Source organism: Callorhinus ursinus, unplaced genomic scaffold (genome assembly GCF_003265705.2).
Source record: "Callorhinus ursinus isolate GAN/ISIS: 27379988/994484 unplaced genomic scaffold, GSC_fseal_2.0 scaffold4, whole genome shotgun sequence".
In the NCBI taxonomy this organism is placed as follows: Eukaryota; Metazoa; Chordata; class Mammalia; order Carnivora; family Otariidae; genus Callorhinus; species Callorhinus ursinus.
The window spans coordinates 150,386,177-150,399,761 of NW_027397066.1; the positions used below are offsets into that span (position 1 = coordinate 150,386,177).

At 43.9% G+C, this 13,585-nt stretch overlaps 1 protein-coding gene and 1 long non-coding RNA gene across 8 annotated transcripts in view; one reads left to right on the plus strand and one right to left on the minus strand.

Moving 5' to 3' along the window:
- LOC112825669 (uncharacterized) overlaps window positions 1-4,987 on the plus strand; it is a 17,077-nt gene extending 12,090 nt beyond the window's left edge. For both annotated transcript variants that reach the window (XR_003208766.2, XR_003208767.2), the window contains exon 3: window positions 4,793-4,987. This is a non-coding gene — a long non-coding RNA (uncharacterized lncRNA). The remainder of the gene's footprint in view (window positions 1-4,792) is intronic.
- BLK (BLK proto-oncogene, Src family tyrosine kinase) overlaps window positions 1-13,585 on the minus strand; it is a 70,831-nt gene that overhangs the window by 38,557 nt on the left and 18,689 nt on the right. Inside the window, exon 1 of one of the 6 annotated variants that reach the window (XM_025873747.2) lies at window positions 6,407-6,533. The exons of the other annotated variants lie outside the window; for them this stretch is intronic. The gene's annotated coding sequence lies outside the window, so the exon portion shown is untranslated. Of the gene's footprint in view, window positions 1-6,406; window positions 6,534-13,585 lie in introns of those variants that run through there. 6 annotated transcript variants of the gene reach the window in all.

Genomic DNA, 13,585 nt, shown 5'->3' on the forward strand with positions numbered 1-13,585 from the left:
TCTTTCTTTCTTTCTTTCTTCTTTCTTTCTTTCTTTCTTTCTTTCTTTCTTTCTTTCTTTCTTTCTTTCTCTTTCTTTCTTTCTTTCTTTCTTTCTTTCTTTCTTTCTTTCTTTCTTTCTTTCTTTCTTTCTTTCTTTCTTTCAGATTTTATTTATTTGACAGAGAGAGACACAGCGAAAGAGGGAACACAAGCAGGGGGAGTGGGAGAGGGAGAAGCAGGCCTCCCACAGAGCAGGGAGCCCGATGCGGGGCTCGATCCCAGGACCCTGGGATCATGACCTGAGCCAAGGCAGACGCTTAACGACTGAGCCACCCAGGCGCCCTCCTTCAGGCATTTCAAACCACAGTATATGAGTATGTATTTCTCTATACTTTCTCTGATAAAGGTTATTATTGTTTATACTAAGTTAATTTATTTTTAAAAAGTTGTCTTTTACTTTTTAATCTAATTTTTCATAAGTGGGTAATACATGCATGTTGAAAGTCAGAAAAATTCAGATCCATGCAAAGAACAAAATAAAAATCACCTGTAATCCCACCACATACAGAGAACCACTATGAATACTTTCGTGATGAATTTCCAGAGTTTTTATAGATTATATACACTTTTTTAAAAACTGGGATCAGGGGCTCCTAGGTGGCTCAGTTGGTTAAACATCCGACTCTTGGTTTCTGCTCAGGTCATGATTTTGCAGGGTCGTGGGACTGAGCCCCATATGGGGCTCCGTGCTCAGCAGGGAGTCTGCTTGAAGGTTCTCTCCCTCTACTCCTCCCCTGCTTGCATGCTCTTGTGCTCACTCTCTCTCTTAAAAATAAATAAGTAAATCTTGTAAAAAAATGGGGCCAAAAGGTGTATACAGTATTAATATATTTATTTCAATAAAGAGTACAGTAAACTATATATAAGTAAATACAATTTTGGGGCCAATATTATAACTTCATGCCATTGTACAGACTCAACATTAATTTTTTTAACCACTATTGGTCAAATAAGTTATTTGCAACCTTTGACCATTACAAATAAACTGTAATAAACATCTTTGTAAAATATATATTCAGTCGTTGGTCCAGTATTTTTAAAGCTGTTTTTCTATTAGTGGAATTACTAAGTCAAAGAAGATGCATATATGTATATGTAAGGATCTTCATCTCTGATGCTGGATTGAGCTCTACAAAGGTAATGCTCATTTACATTCTCACAGCGATGAAGGAAGCCCATTGGTCTAGCCTTTCGTCAGTGGCTTTTATCAAATTTTAAAGAAATCTTTGTCAACCTGCTCAACTCACAGTGATAACATAGTTTGAATTTCATTTTCTAATAATATTTATCCGGTATTTATCAACCAGTTGTGTTTCTCATGTGATGAATGGCTGTCCATATCCTCTTCTCATTTTTACATTGAGATGTTTATCATGTTCTTAATGATATACAGGACCCCTTTCTATGAAAAATATATTTAATTCATACATTAATTTGTCACATATATTGTAAATATTTTTCTTGACTTATCTTTTGCTTTTTTATTTATGGTATTTATTGTACATAGCAGGGTATCATCTTTATCTAGCCCATTTATTAATCTTTCTTACCAATCTTTACCTTTGGTGTTCACACTTAGAAATGTCTTCCCCACCCAAGATGGTAGAAATATACAACTAGTTTAAAATTTTTTCAATATTAATTAGGAATATTTTACATATATGAAAAGCACACTAATGTAACAGCACTAATATCAAACAGATATTTATATGATGTACATTTACTTCAGTTCCCTTTTCTTCCTCCCTTCTCTTTATGTCACAGATAAAACTAAAGCTTGATCATTATTTCCCCCTTCCTCTGTCTCCAAAAATAATCATTATCTTGAAGTTAATGAGTGCTATTACCATGTACGAGTTTGTACTTTTGTGACATATGGATAAAGAGCCACAAACAATATATATTTTTGCTTGGTGTGTTTTGCAAAAATGACTTCATAATGCATGTCACCTGTTTGCAATTTGCGCTTTTTTTTTTACCCGAAATTGTGTTGTGTTTTTTTAAGATTTTATTTATTTGAGAGAGAGAGAGAATGAGAGACAGAGAGCATGAGAGGGAGGAGGGTCAGAGGGAGAAGCAGACTCCCCGCTGAGCAGGGAGCCCGATGCGGGACTCGATCCCGGGACTCCAGGATCATGACCTGAGCCGAAGGCAGTCGCTTAACCAACTGAGCTACCCAGGCGCCCCCCAAAATTGTGTTTTTAAGATTTGTTCATTTTGCTACATAAATCTCTAGGTCTTTTTTTATTTTTATCTTATTCCATTGAGTGGATAAACCTCATTTTATATATCCATTTATTCATTATTTACTAAAGAGCAGTTGTCTCCACTTTTTCATAATGACAAATTGCACCGTGATGAGCATGTCCCTTCGTGCCCATCTGTGAGAATTTCTCTCAACAACGTAGCTTTAATTGACTTTGTGGACTTACAGGGCAGTAAGGCGAGTTCCATCAGCTCTACTGTGAATTTCCAAAACGGTCTCCAGAGTACCAATTTGTATGCCCATCAGCAATACCTGAGAGTTCCCATTTCTTCCATATTCTCAAACCTGTTATCAGGCATTACTTTTCATAATTGTATGGGTGATAAATGGAATCTTTTTGTTTTAATTTCTTTTTCCCTGATGATTTTTGAGATGTTTTTTGTTTATGGGTCTTCCCTCTGTGTATGGCCTTCATATCCTTTGACCATTTAGAAAAAGACAGGGTTTTGTTGTTTTTTTTTTAAAAGAACTCATTTCTAATAACAACTAAAAATATAATTGCCTAGAAATATATCTAACAAAAATGGGCAAATTTGTATGATGATATAAGCTTTATTGGAAGACATTAAAGAAGTATCCTAAAGAAAAGGAGAGCTACACATTTATCATGATGAAGAAGACTCATATCTTGAAGATGTACATTCTTCCTGAATCATTTGAAAATTGAATGTGTTCTCAGTCAATATTCCAACTATTGTTTTTGAGGAAATTTATAAGCTGGTTCTAAAATTTTACCCATGATTGGGATCCCTGGGTGGCTCAGCTGGTTAAGCATCTGCCTTCGGCTCGGGTTATGATCTCAACGTCCTGAGATCAATCCCCATATTGGGGATTGGTTCAGTCTGTTGAGCATCTGCCTTCGGCTCGGGTCATGATCCCAGGGTCCTGGGATCGAGTCCGGCATTGGACACCCTGCTCAGCGGGGAGCCTGCTTCTCCCTCTCCCTCTGCTGCTCCCCCTGCTTGTGCTCTCTCTCTCTCAAATAAATAAACAAAATCTTAAAATAAATAAATAAATAAATAGATAAATAAATAAATAAAATTTTACCCATGAGCAAAGGCCCAAGAACAGAAAATATATCCCTGAAGGAAAAGAATAAGATAGGAGACCCCTATGAGATACCAATGCTTATTAAAAGCTGTAGCAATTAAGAGTGGAGGTACATGGACAGAACAGGAAAATGGAATAGAAAGACCCAACCAGACCCTCACCCACATGGAAAATAGTACATTCCAGAAGAGACACAGAAGATCACCAAGAAAATGACAAGCCATTCAATGCATGATGCTAGGACAACTGGTTTTCCGTATAGAAAAAAACATGAAATTGTATCCTTACCTTACAATTGCTCTCAACTGTCCAATTCAAACTGATGGAAGAATTAAATGTCAAGGACAAAAATTAAAAGTTTTTTGAAAAATATATAGAATATTTCAGGAAGGAAGAGAAATATTTTTGTTAACAAATCAAATATTATATGATAAATTTAAAAAAATACATCTTTCTCGGGGCACCTGGGTGGCTCAGTCCATTAAGTGTCTGACTCGATTTCGGCTCAGGTCATGATCTCAGGGTCGTGGGATCAAGCCCCACATCAGGCTCAGTGCAAAGTCTGCTTGGGATTCTTTCTCTACCTCTTCCTCTGCACCCATCCCCTGCTCCTGCATTCTCATTCTATCTTTCTCCAAATAAATAAATAAATAAATAAATAAATATTTTTAAGAACCCATCTTTCTCAATGATTTGAAATGCTTGCTTGTCCAGTATTCAATTTCCACATATTCATGGGCCTATTTCTGGACTCTATTTGTTCCTGTGTAGAACGACATGTATTAATTACTCCAGTTTAATAATGCAGTTCAAGTTTTTCTTTTAAGACCTTATTATTCTTTCTCACTCACTTTTCTAATATAATTTAAGAATAATTTAAGGGGCGCCTGGGTGGCTCAGTCGTTAAGCGTCTGCCTTCGGCTCAGGTCATGATCCCAGGGTCCTGGGATGGAGCCTCACATTGGGCTCCCTGCTCGGCGGGAAGCCTGCTTCTCCCTCTCCCACTCCCCCTGCTTGTGTTGCCTCTCTCGCTGTGTCTCTCTCTGTCAAATAAATAAAATCTTAAAAAAAAAGAAAACATTTAAAAAAAAGAATAATTTAAGAATAATTTTATTAAATCCATGCATTATTTTTGGAAAATGGGTTTGCTAATGTTATTATTGAAAAAAGAAAGCTATTGGTGTATATTGTATATTTGAGTTATTATATTAGGTTCTGATAGTTTTTCAATTACTTGTCTTAGATTTCTCAGGAAGGCAAATATATCATCTGTCCTTTCCTTAAATATGTAGTTTTACTGCTTTGTCTTGTTATATTACACAGGCTAAAATTTCCAAAACAAAGCTAAATAATATCAACGTTAAGCATGTCTCATTTATCTTGAATTTGGCTGTTGGCTTTCAATAGATATCTGGAAACTTTTCCTTTCCCCTAGGTTACAAGAAGCTTTCACAGGAATGTCGCTGAATTCTGCTTAATGTCTTTCAAAATACCTATCAGGACAGTTATCAACAATTATGTGTCTATTTTGACTTACTGATGTGACAGATTAATGTTTTTCTTAATGTTGAATTCTCCTTTCACAATGGAATGAACTCCACTTACTCACAATATATTAAATATCATATTTGACTCAAATCGCTTTTTTAAGAAATGTTTTTTCTTTTATATTGATAAGCCAAATTTATCTATAGCTTTGTATGTGACAACTTATTTTTTAATAAAACTAAAAACTTTGAAAATAATATGTACTCATTATAGCAACAAATTTAAATATAAAAATTTACAAAGAAGAAAATTTCCTATAATCCCAATATGCAGAAGCAACCTCTGTTAATATTTTGGTGTATTTCATCTTAGTCTTCTGTGGGTGTGGGGGAGGGAGCATTTCCAAAGCTGAAATAAGTATGCAGCATGGTTGAAAATGGAATCTTTGAAATGGATTTAAATCCTGACTTTATGATTTATAAACTACACCACATTCATCAATATCCTTGATCTTTTGAAATCTCATTTTCCCAGGCAGTAAAATAATAACAGCCTCACGGGGAGAGAGGAGGGAGGCAGGAAGATATAAGTAAAGTTCTCGGTGCCTGGCACAAATAACCTCTAAATACATATTAGCTATGATCCGGCTGTACATACACTTTTGTATGCCTCTTATCACTGAATACTACACCATAGGCTTTTTTCCTTCAAACTTACAATAAACACAATTTTAAAATTTCCCCCTAGTGCATGTGTGTGCACACATACATACATATATAGCTTTATCTAATATTTGTGCATAAATTGCTGCCTACATTTCAGATTTTTTCCCCCTTGGTTTAGGCTCTCAGAAGGAAAACTATTTTGGACCAACACTGTGTGGAACTGTTTCAGGATTCCTGAACCAAACTGTCAAATTGCTTTCCAGAAAGACTGTGACAATGTGGGTTCCCAGCAGCTGCGTGTGAGAATGAGCCCCACCTCTTGGCACCCAGGGCAGCCCAGAACCATGTCTCCTCCATGTGAGGACCTCATTCTGCCCCCAGTAAATACCTTTCCTCTCAGACCCTGGGCCACGCTGTGGGGTGAGCGCCAGACACAGAGTGGGAACAAGACAGTCCGGGTTCCCCCTCCAGAGCTCACTTTCTTGTTGACAGGTGGCCAGTAAAGGGGAAGCCAGAGAATAAATAAGTAAATGGCCAATCATTTCCAAAAGAGGTAAGTGCTGGGCAGAAAGTAGAGGACAGTGTGATAGAATTACCTCAGAGGCACTGGGCTATTCAGACGATGAGGAAAGGCCTCTCCCAGGGTGTGACATTTTTAAACTGAGGCGGGGGCTCTGCAAAGGTCGGGAAGGGCAGTTGGAACAGCAGCGGGGAAGGCCCTGAGGAGGGCGTGCACTTAGGACATTCTAGGAGCGGGAGGTGGGGGGTCTGTGTGCTTGGAACAGGGCGAGCAGGAAGGCCGGGGAAGTGAAGGCAAAGAAGGGGGGCAGAGGAAGAAGGAGCTGGGCTTTCTTTCAAAATGCCACATTAAAGTATTTTAAGCAAGGCTGACTTACCTTTTAGAAAGATCACTGTGGCTGCTGTGTGGAGGAGATTGTGGGGTGCGAGCTCGGAAGCAGGGTCGCTAGGGAGGAGGCCACCCAGGAGGTATGGTGACAAGTAGTGGGACAGGGGTGTTAGTGGAAATGGGGGAAGTGCATAGAAATGGTGAGGTGCTAATGACAAGATGAGGACCTTCAGATGTGGTGGGGAGGGGAGAGGAAAGAGATACCCCTCCAACCTCCTGAAGGATTAGAACCTTCTGCTGCACCCCCTACCCCCTGCTGTGGGGCGTCTGCATTCAGAAGTAGAACCCAGTGTCCAGCAGGAATTTGACAGGTCCGTTTTTAAGCACTGAACGCCCTGCATAAACACACGGGAAAGTGGGTACTTGATCTGGGAAGCCGATCTAAAGCCTTAGCTAGAGCCTGAATTTGAAAGTTGGTCGGCACCTTGTGGCTCAAGGACCCCCCGGTGCCTGCGTGAAGCCACAGCACTGCTCAGTGGGGCGCTGCCAGCTCCGCGGCACCTAGGAGAACCAGGTTCTAGACCTGACGCCACCTTCAAAGGGCTATGGATCCTGCACATTCCCTTGCCCTCCCCCGGCCTCTGTTTCCCCTTCTGTGAAGTGAGCTCTGAGAGCCTGGCACCCATGGCACTCACTGACAGTCAGCCATCCGAGGATGCCTGGCTCCACATCTTTCTGATGACCCTTCCCGGGGCTCACCTCCTAGCCCCCCAACCTCCGCTGTGGGCACCAGGCTGGGCTGCTCTGGCTACTGCTGCTATGGAGAAATGCAGGGAAAAGGTACTTCTCTGGCTTTTCAGGAGTCACTCTCAGCTCTGAGAGGGGGGGGCTCTGACTCAGGGTCCAATTCGTGAGGCCTTGAGGAATAGGACCCCACCATGTCGCCAGGCCAAGAGCTCTGACTGCAGAACCGGGCTGCCCCCGATGACAGGCAGAGTCTCTTGGGCTGCCGGCTCGGCCGGGCAAGGCGTATGGTCTTCAGGAGCTGGGCGGCAAGCTTCTGCCCCCACAAGGGACCACTCACTCTCACAGGCCCAAGAAAATCTCCAAATATACTCTGAAAGCAGGTGAGGCACAGAAGAGCAAGGCATAAACTTCGACAGCAGGAGGCTCTCCAGACTCTAGAGGTATCTGGAAGGTCCGGGTGTGCTTGGAGGCTGGGAGGTCCATGATTGTCATGGGTCACACAGCAATGGGAATGAACTTAGTGTCATTGAACTGTGCGCTTAAAATGGTCAATTTTATATGATGTATATCTTACTGTGTGCACGCGCGCGCGCGCGCGCGCGCACACACACACACACACACACACACACACACACCAAAGTCCTTACAATATCAGACAAAACCCATGATCCACACCCTTCTCTTCTCCCTCGCGGTCTCCTTCCACTGTACCTGTGCCCACTCTGCTCCCAGCACACTGGCTTCCCTCCTGGGAAGCCCACACACTCCCACCTTCGGGCCCTTGCGCTCGTTTTTCCTGGGCCTATGACATCCTTCCCCAGACATTGCCGGCTCCTTCACCTCCTTCTGGCTCTGCTCAAATACCCCTGAGTAGCAGTGGGACCTTCCCTGACCTCTGAAGATAACACAAGCCCCATCCATTCCCAACCCAGGCGCTTCACTTGGATTTATTTTGCTCCATAGTCCCGATCGCCCCTTGACACTGTGTATTTACTAATTTGTTCAGTATCCTCTTCCCCCCACTGGAAAGTAAGCCCCATGAGGGTAGGCCTTTGTTTTGCCCATGGACGTAACTCCACTCCCTGCACACAGTGTCCGTGCACGGATGTTTCTGAGTGAATGAATGGACGGCCCCTCTTCAAACATGGCACCCGTCTTAATATCTACGGTGGAACGTGTCATGGAATGTGGTCTTTGCAACAGCCTTGTGAGGTTTTGGAGGGGAGGGTACTGAGCTTGGGGTGATGCGATGATGCATCAGGAATCCCACCCCCTCACTCTAGTCCTTGCCTTTTCTCTTCACCTCATGGCCCAAACCACTGTTGTCACTTTTCCCGCCACAGCAGGAAGAGAAGGGATTGTAAATCATAGCGAATGCATTTCAGCCACAGCTCTGTGTCTTTGCAAGACTATGCTCTTCTCATCTGGGAGCCACTCGGAGAGCTTCTGGCATCTTCTGTGTGCAGCACGCTACAGAAGTTATAACCACGTGCTAACAGTAGCTCCCTTATTAAACACACGCTCCACGCTTTCACTTTCAATAGGCTCCCCTCCATAATTGCTAGAGAGAAAGAATGTCTCCCTTTGGGCACACCGGTAGGGCAGTTCTTAGCCACTCTTCCTTTGCCAAGAGGAGACCTAGTGTTTTGAAGGCCCAGCAGCATGGAGTGCTTCTCCCTGTCACTTCTACAGACCAGACTGGAGATTTCCAGACCCCCGTTCCCCCTTCCCCCTGGGACAGCGTCCATTGAGCCTCTTAGCTTCCTGAGGGTACAGAGGGTTTTACATAAAATCTGCAAGCCTGGAACATCTAGACCAATCCACCTTTATTCCCACCTGTTTCCTTCCTTCTGTGATGCCTCCCTCCCATCCTTCCTCCCTCCCTCCTTCCACCGTTACTAAGTGTGCTAAATACTTGTCATTTTTATTCCCTTCCACACCCATTGAGTGTTCTGATTTTAGTTCTTGGGAAAAATGGGAGAAGATGAAGAACGTATAAGACCTACTGGATTATCTTTTTCTCAAGAGACATCAACAAGTGTTTCTTGAGTAGATCAGGAAGCCCCTGGGAAGGGGCAAAAGGTCACCAGCAGCCCCTCTTTTGAGGACTCTCTGCTGCACCACACAGGGAGGGGAGATCTCCCCCCACAGATTGCTGGTGCCCTCCCTGCGCTGTGTGGTCTGAGGTTGTCCCTGGCAGTGTTTGTCCAAATTCTTTTCCTTTTTTACCAGGATCATCATTAAGAAACACTGTATATCTGTAAGCTAGAACATACCCAGACGCACATATGCACACCCCCCACCACCACCATGAAACAAAAGTTCAGGAAACATTTTTTACCCTTACTGTAACAATGCACTTGGACATTTTCTAGTCTATTCTACTTTATTTTTTTAAAGTTTTAATTGTGGTAAAATACACATAACATAAAATTTACCATCTTAAGTTTTAAGTGTGAAGTTCAGTGATGTTAAATAGATTCACATTGTTGTGGAACCAGTTCCAGAACTTTTTCATCTTGCAGTATTGAAACTCTATATCCATTAAAGAGCAACTCCCCATTCCCCCTCCACCAACCCCCAGCAACCACCACTCTACTTTCTGTCTTGATGAATTTGACTACAGTGAATACTTCACGTAAGTGGAATCATTCAGAATTTGTCCTTTTCTGACTGGCTCATTTCATTTAGCATAAGCTTCTCAAGGTTAATCCAGGTTGTGGCATGTGTTTAAGTTTCCTTCCCTTTAAGGCTGAATAATTATACAAATATGTACCGTACAAATATGCAACAATTTGCTTACCGATTGTTCATCCCTTCAAACATGGCTACTATGAACAATGCCTCTATGAAAATGAATATGCAAACATTTTTTGAGACCCCACTTTCAATCCTTGTGTGCATATACCTAGATGTGCAATTGCTGCATCATAGGGTTATTCTATTTTTAAATTTTGAGGAACTGCCATACTATTCTCCAGAGTGGCTGTACCCCTTTTCATTCCCACCAACAGTGCACAAGTGTTCCCCTTCTCCGCACCCTCACCAACACGTGTTTTCTATTTTTTTATTAGTGGCCATCCTAAATAGTGGGAGGTGATATTTCAGTGTGCTGTTGATTTGCATTTCCCCCAATGATTAGTAATGTTGAGGATCTTTTATTTGCTGGCTGGCCATTTGTATATCTTCTTTGGGAAAACATCTATTTAAGTCCCTTGCCCATTTTTATTTTTATTTTATTTTATTTTATTTTTTTAAAGATTTTTTTTTTTATTTATTTGACAGTGAGAGAGAGACAGCGAGAGCAGGAACACAAGCAGGGGGAGTGGGAGAGGCAGAAGCAGGCCTCCAGCGGAGCAGGGAGCCCGATGCGGGACTCAATCCCAGGACCCTGGGATCATGACCTGAGCCGAAGGCAGCCGCTTAATGACTGAGCCACCCAGGTGACCTTGCCCATTTTTAAATCAGGTTTTTTTTTTTTTTTTAGTTGTTGAGTTGTGGGAGTTCTTTATATACTCTGTATATTAATCCCTTATCAGAAAGATGATTTGTAAATAATTTCTCCTAGTCTCTGTGTATTTCATGTTTTAAAGGCTTGTGACAATCCACTGAATCGATTTTACGAACAACTAAAGGGCTTGATTCCTTGTTTGAAACCACTGCTCTGAAGGAAAGAGAGGTGAACGAAGTGGCTCCGGGAGTTGATGTCCCACCAGCTCCCCACATCTTACAACATGACCGTGTAGGGTACAAGGTAGAAAGGAGTGTCAGGGCTAAAACTGTCCTTCTAAGGAAAAATTATATTTTAAATGCATATACTACTATTAGAAAAAGCAAGGACCTGCAGATGAACAAGGTAAGAAGGAAAAGAATGAAGTCAAAGAAAATGGAAGGGAAGAGAAAACAAAATGCACAGATTAGGGCAACAGAAAACAAAGAAGCAACAGAGAGGAAAGTCATGTCGTGAGAAAGATGCCAAGTTAAAAGGAGCAAGGGGAGAACCCATGGGTGCCTGGGACCTACTTGTTCTGGGCACTCATCCAGGCCCTGGGGACGTGGTGTTAAGCCACCGACAAGCTCCCCGGTTCACACTTACGTTCCAGTTTCCATTTAATCCTCACCTACACACCCTCCCGCCCCTGCATAGCAGGCATTGATGACCACACTTTATAAATTTTTAAAAAAGGGGGATGACAGAGGCAAAATTTGCCTGCGATCCCTCAGCCAGGTGTGGAGTCTGGCAGGGCTGCAAACCAGGGCTTGTCCACCTTCATTCCTCTGCTGTGGTCTCCTCCACTGCTGGCCCAGGGAGGGAGCTCTTCCCCATGGTGTCTACTGACAAGATGGCAAAACCCTGAAGACGTAGGCCTGGGGACTGTGGGTGCTTGTGGTGCCTGCTGGGCCCATAGGGGGCAAACAGGGGAAGGATGCCCAGAAAAGACACTTGATGGAGGAGCGGTAGGAGGATTCCCAAGGAGGCTGAGGCTGTGTGTGAGTGACCCTGGAACGGGAGGCGGCCAGAACAAGTGGGGCAGAGGTGAGGTCAGTGGGTCCCGATTCCCGTGCAGGCAGAGCGTCCTGGCTGGTTGTGTTAGGTGCCGTCTGGGACCGTAATGGATTCCTGGGCTCCCCACATGATGCAGAAAGTCTGAGGTGGGGCCAAGAATCTGTATTTTTAAAGCAACCCCCCCACCCGGTCCGCCGGTCCCCCAGCCCTGTGTGCGTCCAGCTGTGCAGGCACATTCACCAGCAAAGCTGCCAGGACACAGTGGCCCTGCGGCTACTCAAGCCCAGAAGCGGGCAGATGGGAAGGTTGCAGGGGTTGAGGGGGGCAGAGAAGGCCCCCAGGGCAGGGCAGCCAGGAGTGTCTCTGCTCAGGCTTGCTTGCTCCCCACCCCCCGCACCTCCCACACCCTCATCCTCTCTCCATCTCCCACCCCTCAGAGCTCAGCATTCAGGAAGGGCCCTCACTCTGCCTTTCAGGGCTTGCGAGAACTTGCAAGAACTGGGGACACCCTGAGGGAGGCCACTGCAGGTCTCATACCTATGGCATTCAGACACCTTTGTCCCGACATTTAGTTCTGCTTATGACTATGGCTTCAGAGTGGGACCGAGACATGAATGCACCCTTCACAAAAGGACAACTGACTTTTCTCAAAGTGAACTCAGCAGTGATGGGATAACCCTGTGGACAGACTGTGGCCCTATTATTTGTGGTTTTCAGCTGAGCTGGAATGACCGCTTTACTCAGCAACTAGCAGCACACGGTGAAGGTGATCAGGGACAGAGAACGTGTCCAGACCCTATTCATGTAAAGAGAGGATTTTCCTTAAAATTCCTGAGCTGCTGAAACAAAATGGTCCCTTGTACCAGATGGGAAAAGTCCAGATAGCTCAACAGACCAGGTGTCATGACAGGTTTCATCAGGTTCAATACAGTAAAATGTCATAGCCACTATGATCAATAAAAAAAAAAAGGGCTAAGGGTGCCGGGTGGTCAAGTCGGTTAAGTGTCCAACTCTTGATTTCGGCTTGGGTCATGATCTCAGGGTTATGAGATTGAGCCCCACATCGGGGTCTGCACTCAGCAGAGAGTTTGCTTGAGATTCTCTCTCTCCCTCTGCCCCTACCCCCCACTTGCACTCTCTAAATAAATAAATACATACATAAATACATGAATAAAATCTTTCTAAAAATCCTAAATATTTCCCTCACAGAATGCCAATGAATTAAATACCCTCCAAGGCATAGGCTTCTCCATTTTGGTAAACTCTGAGACCCAGCTTGGACTCACACACAGCTTCCACATATAAGATAAGATACACGGTCTGCCAACTGACCAAGTTTAAATAATGTGGAATTTAATAAATGCTCCCAACCTGTTCCAAGCATGTCCTACCTCTTTCTGAGTATTCAGAAGGCACTTCAGCATCTTATAATGCCTTCAGAGCATCCCTGGGTCATTCAGTATCCATTTAGTGACCCAGGGCACAGTCTCCATCTAGTCACCTCACCTCTTTGCTTCTACCTCCTCATCCGTATGATGAGGGCTTTAGAAGGATGATCACCATGTGGCCCTCAGCCCTAACATGTGGTGGGCCCGTAATTCCACTGCAGATTTTTGGAGGTGCAGAGAAACAGGGGGGCCTGAGGGGAACCTGGGCTCTGCTAAGAGCTCCCGAGAACAAGGCTGGAATATAGAGATGGTCCAGCCCCTGCATTCTTATCGCCCAATGGAGCCCAAGGTGGTGAGTCAGAGATCCCACTGGAAATGGTTCTCTGGTTTCTCTTCCCCTCTTAACTCCCACTGCCCTCATCACTGTGCACAAATCACACGGTCTTCATTTCTGCTGCCCTCCGGCTCGCTCCCCTGCCTTGGGCAGCTTCACCTCCCAACCTGTTGACACTCACTCTAAGATTCGGAGTCCTGGTTCCTGGACCAGCCACACAGTGTCATCAGCGGCCTCAGCCAGGCCTAGGGT